Source organism: Colobus angolensis, unplaced genomic scaffold, assembly GCF_000951035.1.
Source record: "Colobus angolensis palliatus isolate OR3802 unplaced genomic scaffold, Cang.pa_1.0 Scaffold105, whole genome shotgun sequence".
Classification (NCBI taxonomy): Eukaryota; Metazoa; Chordata; class Mammalia; order Primates; family Cercopithecidae; genus Colobus; species Colobus angolensis.
Genome location: NW_012111475.1, coordinates 1,172,224 through 1,196,221, shown reverse-complemented (window position 1 = coordinate 1,196,221; position 23,998 = coordinate 1,172,224). Strand labels below are relative to the sequence as shown.

Genomic DNA, 23,998 nt, shown 5'->3' with positions numbered 1-23,998 from the left:
TTGGCCCCTCTTCATGAGCCAGGTGAAGTGCCAGGGGATCTCTGGACACCTTCTCCTTGCCCTGTAGACGCCTTGCCAAGGAGAACCCGCTCGCCTGGCAGCTGTAAGCCAGCACTTTTCTTTTCAAAGCCGCTGAGTCTCCTTTCCCTCCTCCTCCTTCCTTCCCGCCTCCCCCCTCAACCCCCAAAAAAGGAGGATGCCCCTTCTGTTGAGTACACAGCCTGCAATTTTGCTGTCAAATCTCAGCCAGGAGGTCAGTGTTGTGACTGACTGTGTAAGGATCGCTCCCTTAAGGGTAATTACACTAAATTCCCCTCTGAAGGACAGCTCTCTCTGGATAGAATACAAGGAAACTCCGCATCCCCCATTCACGGAAATTCATGATTTCTGTGGCTGTCACTGGCACTCTGGCAGCAAGACACTTCGAGGTGCTGCAACCACTCAGAGGTGAGTATGAAGGCGGTGGCCACGGCAGGACCCAGGCCACGGAGGTGGGAGGCCAAGAGGCAAGATTAGGGGTGTGGGGTCCAGAGGGACCCCTCTGGGGAGCTGGGGTCCTGGGTGGCCAAGCAGGAACTGGGCCACAGACAGGAGCATCTTCACCTGAGCTAGCCACACCCTGAACAGGGAATGCAAGGTCTCTCCACTGACGTTCACCCCATGGGGGATACCCCTATACATGCACTCATTCCTTAACAGGTTGCTTTAGAGCACTCATCACCTGCCCTGCACTGTACTAGGCACTAAAGGGGGACCCGCGATGGGGCAGCAGCCCCCTCTGCAAAGGGCTGGAGTGCTCCTAGGCAAAACAAAGCACTTACATGTGAAAGGTGAATAAATATCCAAGCCTCTTCCATCCCCCGAATCATCCCCAGGCCCTATCAGAGGGGCAACACCCTGACCCTTGTCCCCACCTGCCCTGAGGGAGGCTGGCAGCTAGACCCTTCAGGTCTAGCAGCCACACTTCCACTCTTCCCACTCTGGGGAGACCCTGGCAAGAGTTGGGGAGTCACTCACCCACAACAAACAGTTAAAAGGAAGAAAGCAGGTCTGGCGATATCAATGCACTTTGATAACAATAAACTCTGCTTTTAATTTATGCTAATGTGTAGGGCTGTGGTGACAGTAAGAACTAAATTACAGAGTGGCTTTCGAGCTGGTAATTATCCCTCCATTTTTCGCTGCTCTGGAAGATGGACACACAATTATGCTCTCTTGCTGTATATTAATACAGATTCTTGACATCTTCAGCAGACCTGGAGCTGTCATCGAGCTTTTTGTCTCCTTTAATTGAAAATTAATGGTTACTGGGTTGCCACGGAAACAGAGGCCACGGACGCCAATGGTGCTCACGTCTCACCGCGGGACTGGCGGCGTCAGGAGTCCGGAATGACCTTGAAAGTTAAAAGAAAAAAAAAAAACTTAAAAAAGAAGGGGAGAGGAGGACAGGAGGGTGGGGGGTGATGTTCGTGTCAGAGCTGAGAGAGAGACAGAGAAAGAAGAGAAGGAAAGGAGTGAAAGGGGAAGAGGGAGAGAAAAGAGAAGAAAAGAAGAGATTAAAAATCAAAAAGAAGAGAGGAAATTCCAGGAGGCTGGGAGTGTGGATGCTGGTGAGGGGAAATTAAGTTAGTAAGTTTTACCTCTCAGCTTTTGCCTCTTACCTCTCGTGCTCTTGTTCACTTTCTCTCTCTCTCTCCATCTCTCTCTCTTTCTCTCTTTTTTAAAGACCCACTGAAACACTGGGACCTGGGTCTCCACTTCAGAATCCATGATTGTACAAATCTGTTTCAGTCAGAATGTCAGCATCTGCTGAGAGTCCCCATGAGGAGAGACAAAGGCTCCTTTGGTGCCATGAGAGGCGGCAGGCAGAGCAGAGGCAGGGGTGAGGTTCAGTTTGCCTGGGAAGATAAGAGATACAGCAGGGCCATTCAGTGAGCCTCTGGGATGGCCAGTGGCTCTGCTTGGGAAGGTGTTTTCCTAGGAGAAGTTAGCAGGCCCAGCATAGAGGCACTGGGGACCCCTGAGTGTTCTAGCAGAGGAGGTGGGCTCTTTCCTCATCAGCCCACCTTCCCAATTCCTCAGCCCAGGGCACGTGCTCTAGAAAAGCAACTCAATTCAACCATTATTGGATGCCTTCAGTGAACCAGCAGCCAAGCTAGACTTTGGGGTCACAAAGACAAATCAGACATAGATCCTGCCTAGAAAGGCTCAAAATCGAACCTGGGAGTAGACAGACATGAACAGACAATTGGAAAGTTAGCGACCCCCTCAAAGATTTCTCTGCAAGGATGTTCATCTCAGTGTTATTTACAATAGCAAAAATCTAGAAATGGATGGATGACCAACAGGTGATGACTAATAAAATGATATGCCTTATGCCCAAAGAGCACTATACAGTCATTTTAAATTATGTTGGAGAAGAATATGTAATAACCTGGGGGAAAAGTTCTCAATATTTCATTTAATAAAAAAATTAGTTGACAAAATGGTGATATATTTCATGATTCCACAATCTTGTTTCTAAACTTTTAAAGACATGTACATTAAACATGTAATAAAGTTACATATTTGTGTATATAAATGTGTGAGTACATGTGAATGTATATTTGTGAATATGTACGTGATGTGAGTGTGTGTAAATGTGTATATAAGAGTCAGCTTTAAAAAAACTAGGAGATCTTGCAGTGAGCTGAGATCTGGCCACTGCACTCCAGCCCGGGCGACAGAGCGAGACTCCGTCTCAAAAAAAAACAAAAAAACAAAACTAGGAGATACGCTAAAGTCGTACCATGGTTATCTCTGGGTGGGAAGATTATGGCTGATCTTTATTTCCCTTTTTATGCTTTTCTGCATTTTCCGTTTTTTTTTTTTTTTGAGATGGAGTCTCACTCTGTCACCCAGGCTGGAGTGCAGTGGCCGGATCTCGGCTCACTGCAACCTCTCTGCCACTGCGGCGACCTGATTTTTTTTTCTTTCTTTCTTTTTTTTTTTTTTTGAGATGGAGTCTCACTCTGTCACCCAGGCTGGAGTGCAGTGGCCGGATCTCGGCTCACTGCAACCTCTCTGCCACCCAGATTCCAGCGATTCTCCTGCCCAGCCTCCCGAGTAGCTGGGATTACAGGCACCTGCCACCGTGCCTGGCTAATTTTTGTAGCTTTAGCAGAGACGGGGTTTCACTATCTTGCCAGGCTAGTTTTGAACTCCTGACCTCATGATCCACCCGCCTCAGACTCCCAAAGTGCCAGGATTACAGGCATGAGCCACCGCACCGGCCTGTATTTTCCATTTTTTTAAACAGTAAATATACATAACTTTTATTAACAGAACAAAAAGAAAAGAAAATGTGTCTTTAGAATTCCAGAACCAGGCCCCTAGAGAAAAAAATCCCCAATAAGGTGCTCCTCACACACTTCTGCAGGGACTGCCCAAGGCTTTCCCCCAGAAATCAGACCCAGCAGAGCTTTTCCCCAATTACCAGAACCCCAGAACCCTAGACTCTCATTCCCCTCCCTCCGCAACACTCTCCCCATCCCCAGCCTGCTGGCCATGGTGTCCAGAGATAGGGTGATAGGCTGAGGACACCCAAGCAGGGCTGCAGGGTGGGTCAGGGGAGCAGGCCCTGCAGCCTGGGACATGGATGCCAGCATCTCCTTCTCTTTGTTTCCCAGGTGGACCTTTAAGGTAGCACCACTGCCTTCAGCATCATATTTGGACTCACATGCAGGCTACCAGCTACTCGAGGGCTAGGAAAGGGTCTCTCATTCATTAGGGCCCCAGTAGTTAGCTGGACCTCAGCAACTCTTTGCTAAGCTGAATATCAACAGTGGATATTTATGGAGTAACTACTCATCATTACAACTCTTAAGGTACATATTACTATCTCATTTCACAGACCTGGCAGCTAAGGTCCAGAGAGGCTAACTGACTGGCTCCAAGGCACGTAGATGATCAGTCGCAGAGCTGGAGCTGAACCCCAGGGACCATCTGCCTCCAGGTTTGTACTCTCTGTGCCTGTTTCTTCCTTTGCCAGGTCCAGAAAACCCAGGTACAAGTGGAGTCGCCCTGAATGGCTAGGGTTTCTGGAATAAATCCCATTCTGGGAAGGTCACCATGAAAATCTGCATCTTTTCATGGTCTTGGCACCCCTGGCCTGCCCGTGGCAGGGCTGGAAGAGTTACCCCTAGTTAAAGCAGGAACTTTGGAGAAAGCCTGGCTGGGAGGGGGAAGTGGGGCTCGTAGAAAATGCATCCTCTCTGCCTCTCACCAGACACATCCTTAACTCACTCACCTGGCAAATGGGAGCTCTGTTCCATACCCCCAATTCACTTCTCTACCCCTGCCCAGTCTCAGCCTCCGAAATCAGATTTCCACACCCCTTCCCCCAGGAAGCTTTCAGGCAAGTCACTTCAAATTGCCACACTTATTCCTGTACTCTGCCCCAAAAACAAATAAAGCTACCCTATGGCATATGTCCTCTGTCCTCCATGGCAGGCCCTAAGCCAAGCACTTCGCACGTGTCCACTCCCTCTATCTTCCTGACAAGTTTATAAGGAGGTGCTATGATTTTATCCCACTGAGGCATAGAAAGTTAGCCAGCTTGCCCAATGTGACATAGCAAATCAGTGGCAGAGCCAAAAGGTGACCCCGTGCCATCTGAAACCAGAAACCACGTTCTTCACTACCACACCAATGGCAATGCAAGGATTTGAGGTTTCACTGGAACTGTGGTGCACTGGATGACCTGGAAATCAGTAGCCCATTTAGCTGGACTCTTGTGACATGTCAATGATGAGGCAGGTTGGGGTAATGGTCTTTCCCCAGAACAGGGGATCTTGCATGTGTAGACAGGTGGAAACAGGCTCACCTCCTCTCTGGAGGTAGACTGCATCTACTTCATTGATCTGGGAGCCTCTCAGGGTAAGGTCAATTCTGTTCTTACTGGTCCTGCCATCCACATTCAGGACATGAGGGAGGGTTCCGGGGGTCAGGGGGGGTGGGGGCGACTGGCTGCTCTACTGGCTGGTAGGCCAGTTATAGGGACAGGTGTAGGGGAAGGGTCCCACGTAAGGGCCATCTGCGCCTCTACCCTGTCCCTGGCTGAGCCCAAGACCCAGAGGAGGTCTGACTTTCTCTTTCCTCCACCTCCCTCCACCCCCCTACCGGCCCTTCTCCACCTCTCCCCTGTCCTTCCCTCCACCTCCCCACCTCACCCCTGCCCACTTCCCTCCCCGCCCACTTTCCCAGAGCCAGAACAAACAAGAAGACAAACCCAGCTGAGGCAGCAGCGGTGGCAGCGAGGGGAGCAGGGAACTTGCCTTCATTTCCCTGGCTTCCCTGATCCCGACCTTAATCCCCGCTCAGCATCCTGTCAGCCGGGTTGTTCTCAAGCTGACATTGCTGCAGGCGCCTTCTCGGCAGCCTTTCCTCAGATCTGCCTCCTCCGGGGACTTCTAAAGAGGAGCCTGAGGTTTCTCTGTTACAGCCGGCTTCACTCACTGCCCTCAAGCAAAGCCTGGGCTCCCAGGGGGCTGCAGGGAGAGGGGGCTGAGTGGGGGCAGTGCCAGTCCTGATGTTTCAGAGGAAGAGAGGAGAATGGAGGTGGCTGGACCCTAGAGGCTTCCACAGTGGGAGTCAGGCCTGGAGCAGGAGCCCAGCCATTGCTGTGGGTCTGCTCAAAGCAGGGAGGGACTTGCTCAGGTGTGCAGGCCTGAGAAACTTAGGGGAAACTGAGACTGGAGCCCAGGGAATTCAGGCTGGTGCTAGTTCTGGCTGTGGAGGAAGCCGAAGGGTTTGCAAGTTTCTGAGCCTGCAGGGAGATCACAGCTCAGAGTGGGTTTGGAGAGAGGGGCAGCTGGAGCCTGCACTGAGTGTGTGTGAAAGAAAACACAGCCATACACATTCATCAGTGGACGTGCTGAACACCTGCTGGGTCCTGGGAGCCAGACGGGAAGAGCAGCCTGGTGAGAGGGATGCGGGTAAGCTCCGCAACAGAAGGACCCCCATCCCCGATCTGCTGTGGGGTGGCTGTGTGGCCTCAGATGGGTCACTTGGCTTTTCCGAAGCCCATTTTTCTCATCTGTAAGATGTGTGGTGGGAAGGGGGAGGTAATCAGGAAAAGCGTGCTTGCAGGATCAATGTGAAATTTAGAGTCAGCGTGTGCAGAGCACCTGGGGTTGAGGATGATTTTTACCATTCATGTCACTGTCCGCAGGGACATTAGAGTCTGGAGCTTTGTCTGGGTTTTTGTAAGTGGAACTTTGTGTGGAGGGGAGTCGCAGGAGGGCATGGGTGTGTGCAAGTGAGCAAGTGAATGTCCATGTGGGGGTCTGGGCAGGACCCCCATGAAGCTGCTGTGAGTTCCTACATCTGAAATCAGGCTCAGCCCACAGCCTGAACAAACATCTGGGACCGTAGGTCTGGCCAGTTCTGCCGTCCCGATACACCCCCACCCTCCAGTTGTGACACACCCATTCTGCCAAGGGGATAGGGATATAAGAGGCTCCTGGAAGCCCAGGAAAGGTGCTCCTTAAGCTCCCCTACCTCTTTCAGCCCCCTCTCTGGGAACTCCCTCAGAGTCATAAGTGCTCCAGGGACTGAATTGGAAGGGAGTGCCTGAGACCTCGGGGGCTCAGCTTCTTGGGAGAGAGCTCAGGGTGCAAGCTGGGTGGGCTTTGTGAGAGTTGGTAGGGTCCTAAAGGCAGAGGGGTTGAGTGAGTGGCAGAGAGGGTGCCTCTCCATCCACCTCTCCATTCCAGAGTGGGAGGGAGGGAGTCCTGGAGAGGGGGCTATAAAGCAGGATCTGGATTCAGTCCCTCTACCTCCCCAAGCAGGCCCCTCCCTGGATCAGTAAAAAAACAGAAGCATCAGCTCTTCCTGTTGCCAGGGTTGACGTAGCTGGGTGGCCTTAGGCAAGTCACTAAACCTCTCTGACCCTTGCTCTCCCCATCAGTAAAATGGGAATAGTATTGCCTGTCGGTGTTGTGGTGCAGTAAAAAACAAAGCAGTATGTGCAAAGCACTGAAAACAATGCCTAGCATGTGGTAAATGCTCCAAGGTGTGCACAACATTCCAGCTGACACAAAGTTTTGACTCGGGCTGTGGCGGGTATGTCTGTATGAGCATTACTTGGTAATAAGAAATAGAATGTTGACAGCATTTTAGGTTCCAAAAATGGATATGAATGTCAAAAAGTCAAAGCAGCCAGGTAAAAATGTCATGTAACAGCCAGGCATGGTGGCATGCACCTGTAGTCCCAGCTACTCGGAAGGCTGAGGCAGGAGAATCACTTGAGCCCAGGAATTCAAGGCTGCAGTGCACTATGATTTGATTGTGCCACTGCACTCCAGCCTGGGCCACATAGCAAGACCCTGTCTCTAAAAAACAAAAACACAAAGCAAAACGAAAAGTGTCATGTAACAGCTTGGCACATATAGGTATTGGTAAATTATATTTTCCTTCTTCTCTTTCTCCCGCCCTTCCTTCGGACCAGATGAATTTCATCATTCTCTAACCAAATCATTCTCACTCTTTGGGGGAAGTCAAATTCCCTCCTGACCTAACCATGATGCTTGCATCTCATCTTTGTGTGTTGGGGCTGGGGGGTTGCCTCCAGGGCCCACATAGGGCACTGTTGTCTCCCAGTCTTTGGGAAACCACCAGTCTGAGAACTCTCAGGAACTTGCTAACCATGCTGATTCCTGCCCCTCCCCCCCCACCTGCTGAATCAACGCCAGGAAAGGAGCCTGGGGATCCGCATTTAATAAGCTCCCTTGTGAATCTGTCACCCACTAAATTTGAAAACCGCCTCCTTAGCACTTTTTCTCTTTTGCCCTTGGCCCATATGTGCTCTTGCTTGTCAGACCATGTTTAAAGTCCTTGTCTTGGGAAGGTGGCTGCTTCACCCCCCAGCCAGGAGATTCCTGTGGGATGCTCCCTGCAAGAACCCTGAGGTCACTGGGCAGGATTCTGTCCTGCACCTTAGTCCCATGGCACCTATATATATTCATCCCCTACAGCCTGCAGGAGTTGGGGGCTTCTGGGCCCATTTTCCATAGTGGATGCTATATTCCTCAAAGGTCAGAACCTTTGGGTCCCCCCAGCAGGTCACCTGGGGTACAACCAGGACTCCATGTCAAACAAAGACATTGTCTCCCTGCCCTGGCATTCAAACAGACAGGCTCAGGTCGGGGCAGGTGTCCTTCCAACTTCCCAAGAGCCTCCCTGCACTGGCGGTTGGGGAGCAGGGCAGCCTTCTACTGCTTCTTCCTTCTCTGGTTTGTCACCCAAAGGAGGCTCACCTTAGTGTTTAGGAAAGGGCGGGGAAGGGGACATTTCTCAGACCTCTGATGACTCACCGTTCCCCAAATTCCAACCCCCACACCCTTATAACTACTCCCATCCACCTTAGAATGAGTGAGGTTGACCGGAACTTTACCAAGGGAGGCACCCTTGGGAGGAGGAGGCAGCGGGGTGTGTGAGGCTCTTCTGGACTCAGAGGCCTGAGTGTGAAGTTCTGGCTCCTCATCAGCCAGTTGCACAGACCATGGCAAGCCCTCCTCCAGTTCTCTCATCTGGGAAGCGGCCATTAAAAGTTGTGAGGCCTGAGAGAGACCACGAGGATGAAAGTGCTAAGTGAACACGAGGTATGGATCTTTTTTTTCTTATTTTATAGAATTAATCATTTTGCATCCTCCCCCAACAACAGGTGCAGGCTACCTAGGAAGCCCCTGTCCAACTGCCTCCTCTCTGGGAGTCCCAGCCTCAAGCTCTCTGGCTCTTAAAACAAGCTCATCTGTTTGGGAGGTTTCAGAGGCAGCTGGGAGGGGCCCCCAACCACCCCAGCCCATTCCAAATAGGTAGAGTGGGAGAACCCCGTTCTGAGGCAGCCTCTAGCCATGATGTCCACCCCGGGGGTGTCAGGGGAGGTGAGGAGAGGAGGCACCAGGGGAAGAGGACTGTGGGAGCCAGATCCCGAAACTCCTATGGGCGTGAGACCAGAAACTCAACCCTGCCCCCCACCTCCCCACCCCTTAAGCCACCGTCCGGAAAAAATAAACTATTTCCTGCAACCAGCTCCGAAACAAAGTCTGTGAATGCACAGTGACACATGTTACATAAATAGAAGCCACAGAGGGGAAAAGCCTGTTTTCTCTTTCATTATTTATCACTCTCTAACCATCTCCAGCTGGGTGAGTAAACAGGCGCATTGGCCCATAATGAGGAACAGACTGCTGCCGTGGGGCTGCCGGAGGGGCGCGTGTGTGTGTGTGAGCGTGACAGTGTGTGGATGTGTCTGTCTGTCTGCCCCTGAGAGGGAAGCGTGGGAGCCTGAAAAGGCAGAAGGCTTGTGGGGGCACCAGATTCCAGAGGACAAGGGGGGAGCCACCTGGTGCCCCCCTGGAGTGGGACAGAGCCAGTCTGCTGCCTCCTCACCATGAGGGTTGGTGGGAGAACTGGTGAGCTGGGCGGAGGAGTCAGAGGGGAGAGACTGTGTGGGTGGGAGAGGATGTGAGATGTATGAGCCAAGTGCGAGACTGCAAATGTGCCGGGTCTCTGAGCGTGACCTCCGCAGGGCGGCCTCTGGGAGTGAGGCGGGGGCAGGAGGGCGTGTGAAGGGGTGTGACTGTAGGGGGTGTGTAGGGCTGTAAGACTGGGAACCTAAAGGAGTGGGTGTGTGATGACCTCACCATGCGTGTGTATGCATGTGTATGTGTGCATGTGAGGGGACCATGGGAGTGTCTGATCCTGAAAGTGTATATGGGAGTGTGTGATTTGTGTGATTATGGGAATGTATGTTTATATCTGTGTCACTATGGCAGTATGGCCTGTGCATGTGAGATTTTATGGCTGTAGGTGGTGTTTTGGGTTGAATTGTGCTCCTCCTCAAATATCTTTTTGTCCTAACCCAGCACCTCTGAATATGATTTTGTTTGGAACCAGTATCACTGCAGATGTAATCAGTTAGGATGAGTCCCTACTGGAATAGAGTGGCCCTCGTGCAATATGACTAGTGTCCATATAAGATGTCCATGTGAAGACACAGAGACAGATGGAGGCAGAGGCTGAAGTGATGCACCTCCAAACCAAAGAATACCTGGGGCTACCAGAAGCCAGCAAAAGCAAGGAAAGGCCCTTCCCCACAAGTCTCAGAAAGAACCTTGCTTTTGGACTTCTAGTCTCCAAAACTGTGATACAATAAATTCTCATTGTTTTAAGCTACCCAGTGTGTGATACTTTGTTGTGGCAGTCCCAGGAAACTAATAGAGGTATGTATGAACATGCTGTGCATATGAATATGTTGTGCGAGCTTGAGAGTGCATGAAAAAATGTGAGAAACTGGCTGGGCACGGTGGCTCACACCTGTAATCCTAGCACTTTGGGAGGCCAAGGCGGGCGGATCACCTGAGGTCAGGAGTTCTAGACCAGCCTGGCCAACATGGTGAAACCCCGTCTCTACTAAAAATACAAAAATTAGCTGGGTGTGGTGGTGCATGGTTGTAATCCCAGCTACTTGGGAGGCTGAGGCAGGAGAATCGCCGGAACCAGGGAGGCAGAGGTTGCAGTGAGCTGAGATCATGCCGCTGCACTCCAGCCTGGGCGACAGAGCCAGACTCCATCTCAAAAAAAAAAAAAAGTGAGAAACCATGAGAGTGTGCATGTATGTGAGTATGAGATGGTGGTAGTGAAGATGGAGGTGACTATGGGAGTGTGAAAACATGTGTGAGACAGGGAATGTGTGAAGTGTCTGTGTGTGTATTTGTATGTACCAGAACACACATGCTCAGTACCTACAAATCATCCTGGAAAGGAACTTAGCATCTGTCCTTCAAATCTGATTGCCTCTACCCACCCTCCCTGACCTTGGGCAGCCCTGCCTGAGGCCAGGTAAGCCTGGAGGAGGGCTACTCACAGCCTGCCCACAGGACACAGGATGCAGGCTTGCTCCTCAGGGACCCAGATGAGGCCAGGCATTGAAAGCTGCAGCCAGTGAGGTACAGGGTCAAAATCTTTGTTTGTGGGGCTGGGCATTATTGCCTGACGTCTGATTTCTATTTTTTGTTTGTTTGTTTTTTGAGACAGAGTCTTGCTCTGTTGCCCAGGCTGAAATGCTATGGTGAGATCTTGGTTCACGACAACCTTCCCCTCCTGAGCTCAAGCGATTTTCCTCCCTCAGCCTCCTGAGGGACTACAAGCACATGCCATCATGCCTGTCTAATTTTTATATTTTTTGTAGAGAAGGGGTCTCATGGCCAGGCACAGTGGCTCATACCTGTAATCCCAGCACTTTGGGAAGCTGAAGCAGGAGGATCACCTGAGGTCAGAAGTTCAAGACCAGCCTGACCAACATGAAACACCTATCTCTACAAAACACCTGTCTCTACAAAAATATGAAAACTAGCCAGGCATGATGGCGGGTGCTTGTAATCCCAGCTACTTGGAAGGCTGAGACAGGAGAATCGCTTGAGCCTGGGAGGCGGAGGTTGCAGTGAGCCATGATCACGCCATTGCACTCCAGCCTGGGCGACAGAGTGACATTCCATCTAAAAAAAAAGAGAGAAGGGGTCTCATTATGTTGCCCAGGCTAGTCTCAACCAACCCTCCTGCCTTGGCCTCCCAAAGTGCTGGGATTACAGATGTGAGCCACCACGCCCAGCCCTGATTTCTTTCTAGCTGCTATGCTGGTATCCCCAGTCCTGCATAGGGAGACAGGCCTATGCTCAGAGAGTCTTGAAGCTACACTGGGTTCCTAGGCACCATGCTGATCAGCCCCATTCCTGGAGACCACTGGATGTCACAGAACCAGCTGGAAACTTAGCCTCCCAGGCCATGTTCAGACCAGCCTGTCCCTCTGCTGGCTTAGCCTCTGTCTTCCAACCAGGAGACACCATAATTGTTCAATTACTCAACAAAGCACATGTTCCAAGGTCCACATCTTAGCATACTCAAAGGTGTCCCAGAGAGGCTTTGCAATGAAACTTCAGACAAGCCACTTCTCTCTGAGCCTCAGTTTCCTCTCTGAAGAGTGTACAACCACCCTTGCCCTGCCTACCCTCATAGAATTCTTGTCAGGATTAAGGGGCTCAATGGACATGAACTTGCCTTATAAAGAAATGCCTTATAAGATGCCTCGCACAGACCTACAGGGTCAGTATCATCTCCAGTATCAGCTTCCCACTGTCTCTTCCCTTAGCTCTGTAATGCTTTGATTTAATTCAGGAGTCTGCAAACTGTGGCTCACAGACCAAATCCTGCCTGGTTTTGTATGGTCTGTTAGCTAAGTGGTTTTCACAGATGAACATTGGTGGTCAATTTGATAATAGGGAGCATTAACTTTGAACGCCAACCAAGCAAAATGTTATCCCCTTTCCCCAAATTTCATTCTTCTTATTAGACCTGTATTACAAAAAAAAAAGTACTCAATTATTATTGTCATTGTAATTTCATCAATAAAATTTTTGTGGAAATTTGTTTTCTCTCTTGTTACGCAAATCCCTGCATATTCTCAATTTTGCCTCATAGCCTGCAGAGCTTAAAATACAGCAAAAGTTTGCTGGTCTTTGCCTCCACTGCCCAACTCTGCCCCTGTCACATAAAAACAGCCACAGATGATACATAAGCAAATGAGTGTGGCTGTGCTCCAATACAACTTTATTTCCAGAAACAAGTGGTAAGCAGGATTTGGCCATCATCTGTCAACCCCTGAAGTAGAACACTGTAAGCCCTTGGCCATTTTGATGGGTTTGGAGAAGGGCAAGTCAATCCTTAGTCAAGTCCAAATAAGCTAAGTGTTGGCTTGAACAATTCACTGGACCGAATTGGGCTGGATGTGAGTCTGAAGCTGATGGGACTCCCTCCAAGGACTCTAAGAATAAAGCCCACCCAGAAAAAGACAGAGTGAAGCAATGGGAGAACCCAAGGGCATCATTTTAAGTCCCTAGATCACACATCATCTGCAGCGAGTCCTGCTCCCTTGACTTTCAGGTGCAAAAGCCAGTCAATTTTCATTGTTATTTAAGCCCCTTTGAAGTGGATTTTCTGACGTTTGCACTGATACAAGAGCACAGAAGAAGAGTGTCTAATCCAGCCTGGGGCATTCAGGGAAGACTTCCAAGAAGAGGTGCCATCTGAGCTGGGTCTTAGCAGTGAAAGCATATGGGAGAAAAGATATTCCAAGCAGAGGATACAGTCTGAGATGAAGTCCAGCTACACGGAAGAGCACAGAACATGCCACAAGTCCCAGGTGGCAGAGCTGGGAGTGGCCAGGGATAGAACCAGAGGTTCAAGAAATGATACCTTCTACCCTGTGCATCCAGCCAAGGTGCATGAATTTTGAATGCGTCTTTTTTTTTTTTTGAGACTGAGTCTCGCTCTATTGCCCGGGCTGGAGTGCAGTGGCTGGATCTCAGCTCACTGCAAGCTCCGCCTCCCGGGTTTACACCATTCGCCTGCCTCAGCCTCCCGAGTAGCTGGGACTATAGGCGCCCACCATCTCGCCTGGCTAGTTTTTTGTATTTTTTTAATAGAGACGGGTTTTCACCGTGTTAGCCAGGATGGTCTCGATCTCCTGACCTCGTGATCCGCCCATCTCGACCTCCCAAAGTGCTGGGATTACAGGCTTGAGCCACCGCACCTGGCCTTGAATGCGTCTTAAGCAGGGCATGACAAGGTCAGGCTGGAATTTTATTTATTTAATTTTTATTAAAGATGGGGTTCAAGCAATCCATCTGCCTCAGCCTCCCAAAGTGCTGAGATTACAGGCATGAGCTACCACACCCAGCCTGGGCTGGCATGTTAGATAGAACTTTTTCACCACTGTGGAGTATGCACTGAAGGGAGGCTCCAGAAGAGGACAAGGCTGGAAGTGGGGAGGCCAGCTAGGAAGCTATTGGAATACTCCAGATGGGAGATGATGAGGGTCCTGCCCTGACCAATAGTAGGGGGAGTGGAGGTAAAAAGGAGGGAATGACTCTGAGAAATGCCTTGGAAGCCACAGGACTTGGTGACTGGATGTGAAGAGAAAGAGATAAGGAGAACCAAGGGATGATTCTAGTTTCTAGAGTGACTGGGTAGATTATGCTGCCACCAATGGGGAGAAAATGCAGAGGTGGAGCATGTTATGGATACAGAAGATGGCTTGGGCTGGGGACATGTTGAGTGTGCCATCCCTGGAGGCCCACAGACATGGGCATGGGATCCAGGTTCCACACGGGATAGTGGTGGGAGCCACCATCTCACGGGTGGTAGATAAAACCATGAGAGTACATGGGCTTGTCCAAGAGCACAGATGATGAGGAGAGCAGTGGGGCAATGCCCAGTGCTTCAGACAGGACAGTGGGAGATGAGATGAGCCCACAGAGACTCATGAAAAGGAAAAGTTAAGCAGGAGAACAGTAGGGCAGAGTGTGGCAGGCACTGGCACCCTGCCCATCTCTCTCAGTGTTCGCCTCTAAAGGTAAAAGCCTGCTTACTGCCAACACCTGCTCTTTGCCTGAGGGTTTTTTCCTGGCCGTGGAAACACCCTTGGCTCCAACCCAGAGCAGGCCGGAAGTGCTGGAGAGCGCGCCTAGAAGGAGGCCGCAGCCCATGATGAAGGGGAGGTTGATGGATGAGTACCCTAGGGCCTGCACCCGTGGGTTGGCTTGTGTGCAGTGTGTGTCACGCATGCTCAAGTCCCCAGTGGGACCGCACTCCTCTTGCTGACAGTGGGATAACACTCCCTTTATTGGCTGCCTTCCCTCGTTCTCCCTGCCCTGCTCCCCCACTGGTATTTCCGGGACCACCTCCCAAATAAACCACTTATGCTTGAATCACTGTCAGAGTCTGCTTCAGGGAGAACCTAAACTAAGACAAAGGTGCCATGAAAACCAAACAAATAGAAAACATGAAGGTGTTCTCACCAGGTAACTTTTGTCTGTGGAGGGATCAGGTCTTTCCTGCCCCAAGGGGCCCACCTCCACTCTCACAAAAGAGGCAGACCGATTTCTTTTCTGGTCCGAAGGTTCTCAGCAGGGGACTTTCCACATTCCCTGGCTGAGCAAACTCCAACATCAAGAAATCCTTTTGTAGTCCCAGTTACTCAGAGGCTAAGGCAGGAGGATCTCTGGAGCCCAGGAATTCGAGGCTGCAGCAAGCTATAGTCACGTCACTGCACTCTAGCCTGGGTGTCAAAGTGAGATCCTGACTCTAAAATAAAACAGAAAAAAATAAATCCTTTCCTATCTCTCATCTCATTCCTTCAGTTTTTGCAGGAGCTGCTGTGTACTGCAAATGCTCAGAAAGATTCCTCAGCCCCAAGCCCGCCCTCTCCTTGTACCCCTGATTCAGTTCTCTTCTTTTCCAGCACTCCAGTGGCTTTCACTTCTTTCTATTCATCATATCTCCAGCCCTGTAAGTGTTCTCTGCTTCTTTCTGCCTGCAATCCAAAGACTGGCTATGACTGCTGGCCAGTGTCCCACAGGGAGACCGGGGCTAGGTGGGCTGGAAATACTCCCAGTGTACTCCTGACCCACCCTGCTCCCCACCTCCTACCTCTCAAGGCAGGAGGCCAAGGGGAAATGCCTTGAACCAGACTTCTTGAGAGGTAAAGGGCCCTCAAGAAGCCATATACCAGAGCAATGAGGTGATCACTCTGGTGCGTAACAAGCCAGGGTATGAAGGCAGGTGCTGTACTTACATAATTGTGGAACCACGTATGAATTTCAAACTTTCTGAGCTTTAGTCTTGTCATTTATAGAATGAAGATAATAATAGTATCAACCTGATTTAGGCTGGGTTCCCACAGAAGCAGCCCCTGAGACACTATTCCATTGCAAATGGTTGATTTAGGAGGTGAAGGAAATACCAGTAGAAAAGTGGGGAAGTAAGACAAGGAAAGGAGGCAACAAAGTATATGTTACCAAGCCAGCTACAGGATGGGCTCAGTCCCACAGAGGAAACCCTGGAAGTATGCATAGCACACATGACTTGGAGTTATCCCACAAGTGGAGTGAGGGAGTAGGGGTATTTATATACCAATTCCCATCAGTTATGGGTGGAGGGCTCCTCCAGGAAGTGCTAGTTCCCTGGCACTTCTGGCCTCCCACACAGTGGAAAAGTGGGCTCTAATGCCCAAAGGAAACCCTTAGGCTAGGAAAGGCAGGCACTAGTGATTGGAAGCCTTAGGGGTGAAAAGTCACAGTGCACCAGACAGGGCACCAACAAGTATCTGTTGCATCATCTTAGAGGACTGTTGGGAGGTGAAATGAGGTCATGTGTGGAACGCGCTTAGCACAGTGCCTGATGTATGGGTGGTTCTTCTTTAAGCAAGACCCAGCTTCAGTTTGCCTTCAGCTGCCTGGCTCCAGGGACTTCCTGCTGCCTAACAACCTTGAGAGAGGTCCTGGGGGCTGGAGAGTCATGGGTTAAGAGGAGAGGGGACTGGAGGAGACCCTAGGGGACATGGTGAAGACCAGAAAGCAGAGGGGGTGCAGGAGAACCAGGAAGGAGGTGGGGCCTGGAGCCCAGACCTTGCATAGAATTACAAGGATCAGGAAGTGTGTGAGCCCCACTCCATGGACCCAGCCAGATGCCACACACAATAAGGGATGTATAAAGACTCTCTTACCTTCCCTTATTTCTACTCTATATTCATTGCCTCTGATATTTGGAGCACTGCTTTCTCTTAAAAAAAAATAGGACTGTTGTGGGAATCAGAGATACATATTAAAAGTGCCTGGTGAACAGTCGATGCTCAACAGACGGCAGCTATTTTCAATGTGAGTCTACCTGGGCTTTAACTCTCCTCCTTCATATCCCACCTCACCCTCCAGGGCCAGCAGCTGAGACCCCAAGCCTCAGGTCTTCCAGGTTCCATAGGGAAGGAATGCATCCTCTGCTAAGAACAGAGTTCTGAAGGCATCCTAAGTCAACAAGCAGAAAGGGAGCCAGAGGAGAGATAAGAAGAATGGGGAGCACAGCCCTCTGAGAAAAGGGGATGGCTCTGAGGCAGTGAGAGTCTTCCTTGTTCCATTTTCTACCCAAGTTCCCCTCTTGACCCCAGCCAGCTCTTTCCTTGCAATCAATGAAGACACAGTTATTACATATGTCCTACAACATGCAGCTGATAACTGCAGGACACCAACTTGCCCTAAAGTTTTAGGCTATTTTTGTTTTTTAAACTTTGCTCTAAAGTATCAAATCATAATCAAATCAATATGCAAGTACTGTGCAGCTACCTTGCAAAAGAAATTAAGCTGGGTACAACGAGAAATCCCCAAATGACTGAAACTGTGGGTCCCTAAACTAAGGAGTTTATTATCTAGTTGGAGAAATGAAGCATAAAATGGCTAAACAGTTAACAAACAATAGGGTTTGTTAAAAGTTACTAGGAGCTTATTAAATAAGTTAGCTAACAACACATTGTAACATCAATGACATAGGAGTGCTAAAAAGCACCTGGAAAGAGGCAGAAGTGGGCTGGGGTAATCAAGAAAGAGTAACAGTAGCTATAGTCTATCCAATGCCTAAACTGAGAAGAATCCTACATGAGCCATATGCATCCTCATGACCTCTCTGCCAGACTGTCATCTTTCTTCCCATCTTGCAGTTGAATAAACTGAGGTCAAGCCCCTTGCTTCAGGATTTGGGGCTAGAAAAGTGACAGAATTGAGACTTAAATCCAAAAGTCTTTAAGTGGATGGAAGATGTGGGATAGCTCCTAAAAGATAAGGAAGAGCTGGACGAGGTGGCTTGCACCTGCAATCCCAGCACTTTGGGAGGCCGAGGCGGGAGAATTATTTGAGTCCAGGAGTTTGAGACAAACCTGCGCAACAGAGAGACCCCTTCTCTACCCGAGTGTGGTAGCTCACACCTGTGGTCACAGTTAATCGGAAGGCTGAGATGGGAGGATCACTTGAGCCCAGGAGGTTGATCACAGTGATTGCACCACTGCACTCCAGCCTGGGCAACAGAGCAGAGGCCCCGTCTCCAAAAAGAAAAAAAAAAAAAAAAAGATAAGGAAGAACTAAATGAACGGAAAAGGAATTCGTTTCTCTGTGCCCACTCCTGGGGCTTCTGCTACCCTCATGCATCCTCCACCCCATCCCCACCCCCATGGGTGGGGTGCATGAGGGAAGGATAAGGCACTGGGTCTGCTCTCTTGGCCCCTCCCAGTATGTTCTGCTCTCTTCCTGCACAGAAATCCTTCCATGTAGGGATCTCATTTGACCTAAAGATGCTGTGTTCCAATTAGTGGAAAATCACTCACTGTTTGTCAAGTTATCGTTTATTTTCTGATCTTTTTTTTTTTTTTGAGATGGAGTCTTGCTCTGTCGCCCAGGCTGGCGTGCAGTGGCCGGATCTCAGCTCACTGCAAGCTCCACCTCCCGGGTTTACGCCATTCTCCTGCCTCAGCCTCCAGAGTAGCTGGGACTACAGGTGCCCACCACCTCGCCTGGCTAGTTTTTTGTAATTTTTAGTAGAGACGGGGTTTCACCATGTTAGCCAGGATGGTCTCGATCTCCTGAGCTCGTGATCCACCTGTCTCAGCCTCCCAAAGTGCTGGGATTACAGGCTTGAGCCACCGCGCCCGGCCTATTTCCTGATTTTTAATGACTGGTTTTCGACAAATCAGCCCAAAGTTCCATGCCCACTACCCTTTGGACAAGGCCTGAGTCTCTGACTCCCTAAAAGTCCCAAAAGGAACTGCAAACATCTCCAAGGGCCCAGGCCCCTGGTCAGCCTGGCACCTAGAAGGACAAGCCAGCCTCACTCCAGTCCTGGGGGCCCTCTCCTCCACAGCCCCTGGCACAGCTACCCACACTACCATGGTCATCTACTTGGGGCAATATGGTAAACTGATAAGCCTCCCCCAGAGGTAGGAGCCCCGCTTAAAACCGAGGAAGCCTAGAGAGTGCCTTGAAAGTTCCTGGCACAGTTCATTAAGATGTCAACCCCTAATGAAATAGTTCTCTCTTTAAATCATCATTGATCTTGGGGAAGAGCAGCCTTTGTGGAAAAGGAAAAGGCTGTCCCTCTCCTATTCCTCCCTCACCTCCAATCAGCAGAAATTCTAGGCCTTTCCCAGTCAGAAAGATTGGGAAGCAGGGAATGGAGGAACAGTGGGGAGATGGGAAAGGCAAAAGATTCCGGAGTAGAGGAACCACAGCGGGGAAGGAGAGGTACAATGGGAAGGGAGGTCACAGAAGGAAGCCTACCACAGCAATGAGACCATAATACCCAAACATCCACTACAATCGAACTGTCCCATCAGTGGGAGGCTGGGTGACAAAACAAGACGGGGCGCACTGATATGGTAGAATCCTTTCCAGTGGCCTCTTAAGTAAGTGACCTAGAGACAAACACAACACATGCAACAAACATATAGACATTCATATCGGCAGCATGAAGTTCAGCAAAACACAAGTAAAAACAAGGAGCAGGCTACCTTGCATTTAAAATTTTAATTGCTTGATATTTGACTATGCCACAAAAATGAATAAAAATAAATAACTAAAACAAAAGAAAATTTTGAGATACCCAAGCAATACCAAAGCAGTAAGAGTAGAAAACTTACCTGGGAAGGCCAACTTCAGGAAACCACAAGGGAAGGATGGAGAATGGGAAAGAAGGAGAGTCATGGAAAAGGCGTATATTAGCAATGATTTTTACATGTTTCATTTTTAAGCACAAAATGTATAGCTCAATTAATGTTTACAAAGTGAACACATGTATGTAACCAACTCCCAAATTCAAAAAGACCCCCAGAAATCCCCTTGTGCCCCTCTGTCACACCTCCACCTAAAATAGCCATGCTCCTGAGTTTTAATGCCATAAATTCATTGGATTGGGTTTTGAATTTCATATCAATGGAATCAAACTGTGTTTTCTTTTGTGTCTGGCTTTTATGCTCAACATATTTGTAAGCAACATTATATTTGTGAGATTCCTCCACGTTGTTGCATGTGGCAATGGTTTGCTCATTGTCATTGCCAAGTACTAGCCCACGGATGAGAAGACCGTGGTTTAGTCACCTATTCCACTGTTGACGGCTATTGTGAATAGTGAGCACATGCGAATAGATGGCATAGCATTCTGGTGTATGCCTTTTGGTGAACATATGTACATATGCATTTTTATTGGCATATACTTAGGAGCGGAGTGGAGTGGAGTTACTGCAGATAAAATGAGTTTTATTTTTATTTTTTGTTTTGTCTTGTTTTTTGAGATGGAGTTTTGCTCTTGTTGCCCAGGCTGGAGTGCAATGGTGCCATCTCAGCTCACTGAAACTTCCGCCTCCCAGGTTCAAGCGATTCTCCTGCCTCAGCCTCCCGAGTAGCTGGGATTACAGGCATGTGCCACCACGCCTGGCTAATTCCGTATTTTTAGTAGAGATGGTTTCTCCATGTTGGTCAGGCTAGTCTCGAATTCCCAACCTTGGGTGATCCGCCCGCCTGCCTCAGCCTCCCAAAGTGCTGGGATTACAGACGTGAGCCCCCGCTCCCAGCCTATGCTGATAAAGTTTTATTCCTCAATAACTAAAAAATAGTTTTTGGCCAGGTGTAGTGGCTCACACCTGTAATTCCAGTACTTTGGGAGGCCAAGGCAGGCAGATCACTTGAGGTCAGGAGCTCGAGACCAGCCTGGCCAACATGGCAAAACCTCATCTCTACTAAAAATACAAAAATTAGCAGGGCATGGTGGCATGAGCTTGTAGTCCCAGCTACTCGGGAGGCTGAGGCAGGAGAATTGCTTCAAGTCGGAAGGCGGAGGTTGCAGTGAGCTTAGATCGCGCCATTGCACTCCAGCCTGGGTGACAGAGTGAGACTCTGTCTCAATAATAATAATAAAATAAATATAAAATATCTGGGCTTAGGTTTGTTGGGACCATGGGAATGAAGCAAATGTTTCTAGATGCACACACCACTACCACCCCAACCTACTCCTGAGTATCAGGCCTGCTGCTAGGAACAAGCTCATCTATCAGCCCACTTCACCTCCACAATAGGATGGCGGCTGACCTTGGGAAAGGGCATCTGCTTCAGAGCAGGAGACCTGGGAGCAAGTCCTTGCCACACTACTTCCTAGCTCTGTGACCTGAGCAAGTCATTTGACCTCTCTCAGCTTCACCTGGAGAAGAGTCACCATTGCTGGGGTGATAAGCTGAACAGCACATTATTCGACTGCCTGGCAAGCATTTAATAAGTGGCAACTCATGATCTGCAGCTTTGTGAGGTCAACATTCCTCATCCTGGAGCTCATCAAAGGGAAAATAAGTAATTATGGAAAGCATGTGAGGAACACATTACCAGGCTAGAAGTTTTGCCCATCCTCCCTCCCAACCACCCAAGGAGGCCTCCTAACCTCCCAATTGATGAGTGAGGAAACTGAGACTCAAACATCATGTAACTTGCCTCAGTCACACACTGGTTAACACACTGGTGACAGAGGCTGAAGTTCAACCCAAGGCTGCCTGACTCTAGCCCCTGTGCTCTTAACTATGGCCCCCATGGAGGGGCCAAGCCATGAGCCTTGGTTCCCGCCACCGCCAAAGCACCTGCACCTGCCCTGAGTCCCGTGAAGGAACAAGGACAAAAAGGGGATCCTCCTGCCTGCTCCCAGTCACTCCCACTTTGGAGCCAAGGGCTACTCTTTTCAACCTTCTTAACGAAGCTGTTGCACCAGGAAGAAGGGCTTTGGACTGGCTTCTTTGATTTGGGGGCATTTGTTCTGTATCTTTCTTTGGGGAGGCTTTGTCTTCCTCCCTAAAATGCCTTTTAGGTGAAGACAAGACAGGGTCTTTTGATGCCTTGAGCCCCCACTGTAGCCCACCGGGAGCTGGGAACTGAACTGGCCTGGAGATGAGGGGTAAACTGAACTGAAAGTGAAGGATTTCCCAGGGCAATCCCTCTGGGCAAGTGAGCCCATGTGTGAGGTACAAGGGCTGCTGCAGGAAGGGGATGGGAAAAGCATTCAGTGAACCAGCCAGAAAAGGGCTGGAGAAGTCCCTCAGAGGTCACCTTATTCCATGGCCCCCTACAGAAATTCTCTCTTTTGTCTCCAAAGCCCCTAGTTCTCACCCCACCCTCAGCCTTTGCTGCAAGAAGGATGGGAAGGAGAACTGAGGACATAGTCACTGGCCCAGCTGGTCTGACACAAGGACCTGCCACTCCAGGCTTGGCCTGGGGCTGTCCACACACCATGACTTCCACCAGAGCTGGCCCTCGACAGAAGGTAAATCAGATAGTACTACCAACGGCTTTCTTTCTCCCAGAATATCCTTCCCCTCAGCTAACCCACAAGCAGGCAGTGCCACCTCAGAGACCACCATGAGCTTCTTTCTTGTCCTCATTGAAGTGGCTCTAGTTGGAATCTGGCTCATCACTGACCAGCAGCTGTGTAAGCCCAGACAAGTGACTTGATCTCTTTGTGCCTCAGTTTCCTCTTCTATAAAATGGAGATAATAGAAATATCTCCCTCCTGGGGTTACTGTGAAGATTAAATGGCTGGTGGGTGGTGCGACTCAGATGTTAGCTGTTATTTTATTCTTATGGCTATGGTTATCTCAGTTGCCACACTGGAAAGGACACCAAGATGTCCACATAAATGGCACTTAGAGTCTTCCCTGCACAATTTCACACCTAGAAATCTAAAATGCTCCAGCAAGACCTAAGTATGCCTGTCACACTTGCCCAACAGGGCAAATACATAAAATGTGGACCTGTGCAGGTGTCAATAACATTATAGAAAAGGGACAGAAGTGATGAAAAACAACCCAAGAGGGTGCCTCCTCTCTGACATCCCCTTTCCTTTCAAGGCCCACTGGAAGGGCCAAGAAATCCCCTCCCCCCAGGCAACTTAGCATCAATCCTTGCAGCTCCACCCCCACCCCTCAGGCTTACAGCTCCCACTCCACAGGGGCTCACACACTATGCCTGCCCCTTGTCCACCTGCCTGAGGATTTAGGACCAGGGGAGGCTTCAAGAGCCATTGTCTTCCTGTCCTGATCCCACAGCAGGATCCTCCCTTGGTCATGGGGACCTGGCATCACTGACTGGGTTGGGATACTTCATGAGGACTCCTGAGGCCTCCTTCACTTCTCCCCACCCCCAACACACGCAGACAGATGGGAGATGTTGCCGGCGTGTGTGGGGCGGGGAGGTGGGACGGGTATTCAGATTTCCACGGGACTCTGAGTGGTGCGTCTGCTACCAGCACAGCCCTGCCCCTTGGGCCGTGGGCATTTCCTCACCCAGACCTCCCCCTCCCAAGCCAAACACACCATCGCCACCACCACCACAACCCCTCCAGTCCACCTGGGCAAAAGCGATGTTCAGAGACGCGGAGTTTTGTTTACAATCTAATTCGTCCTCAACTTTGCACTTCACTTTGCCCGCGTGGCTCTGGCCTTGGGCCCCTTCTTCACTGGTTCGCAGAGCACTATACGGGAAATTCCCTTTCCGCAGAGGGAGGCAGTGCGCACCTGGGGGTGACCGTTCACAAAGCCCTGAAAGGGCCTCCCCACCGCCTACCCTCGGCTCAGAAAGCCCACCCTCAGCCCCCACGCAGTGGGGAGCAGGAGGGAGGCCAGGCAGGGCCCGAGCCTGACGCTGGCTCCGTCTCTGGGCCCCCGGCCACTCCCCGCGCCGAGCGCAGCCCGCCGGGAACCAGTGAACCGTGTGGGAGCAGGACTTGGCCGTACCTCCAGACTCCAGGGGATGGCCGGGGTTTGCAAGCGCGCCATAGGATGAGTCCGAGGCCAGGGTGAATCCTACCATCTTTTTCAGATCTGCCGCCCCACGTCTTCTCCCCACGTTCCCATTTTTCCTCCCCTAAAGTTTGGTGCACGTGGTCTTCTCTAGCTCTCAGCGGGCTGCCAGGCGGGGTGAAAGTTGCTGCACCTGCTTTAGGCGAATTATGGTAGCACTAGAAGTTGGTCTCCCCTCCCTCCGCCGCTTGCTCTCTCGTTCCCTCCTCCCTCGCGCTCCGCGCGCTCCCTCCTTCCCTCTCCACCCTCCTCCTC

At 50.3% G+C, this 23,998-nt stretch overlaps 1 long non-coding RNA gene across 2 annotated transcripts in view; it reads right to left on the bottom strand.

Annotated features, from left to right (window-relative positions):
- Positions 1-1,063: 1,063 nt before the first annotated feature.
- Positions 1,064-23,998, bottom strand: part of LOC105513122 — a 24,204-nt gene continuing 1,269 nt past the window's right edge. Inside the window, exons 1-2 of one of the 2 annotated variants that reach the window (XR_001001944.1) lie at positions 23,751-23,905; positions 1,064-1,394 (exon numbers count right to left, since the gene is read on the bottom strand). This is a non-coding gene — a long non-coding RNA (uncharacterized LOC105513122). Of the gene's footprint in view, positions 1,395-23,750; positions 23,906-23,998 lie in introns of those variants that run through there. The other variant, XR_001001945.1, reaches the window with a different exon arrangement.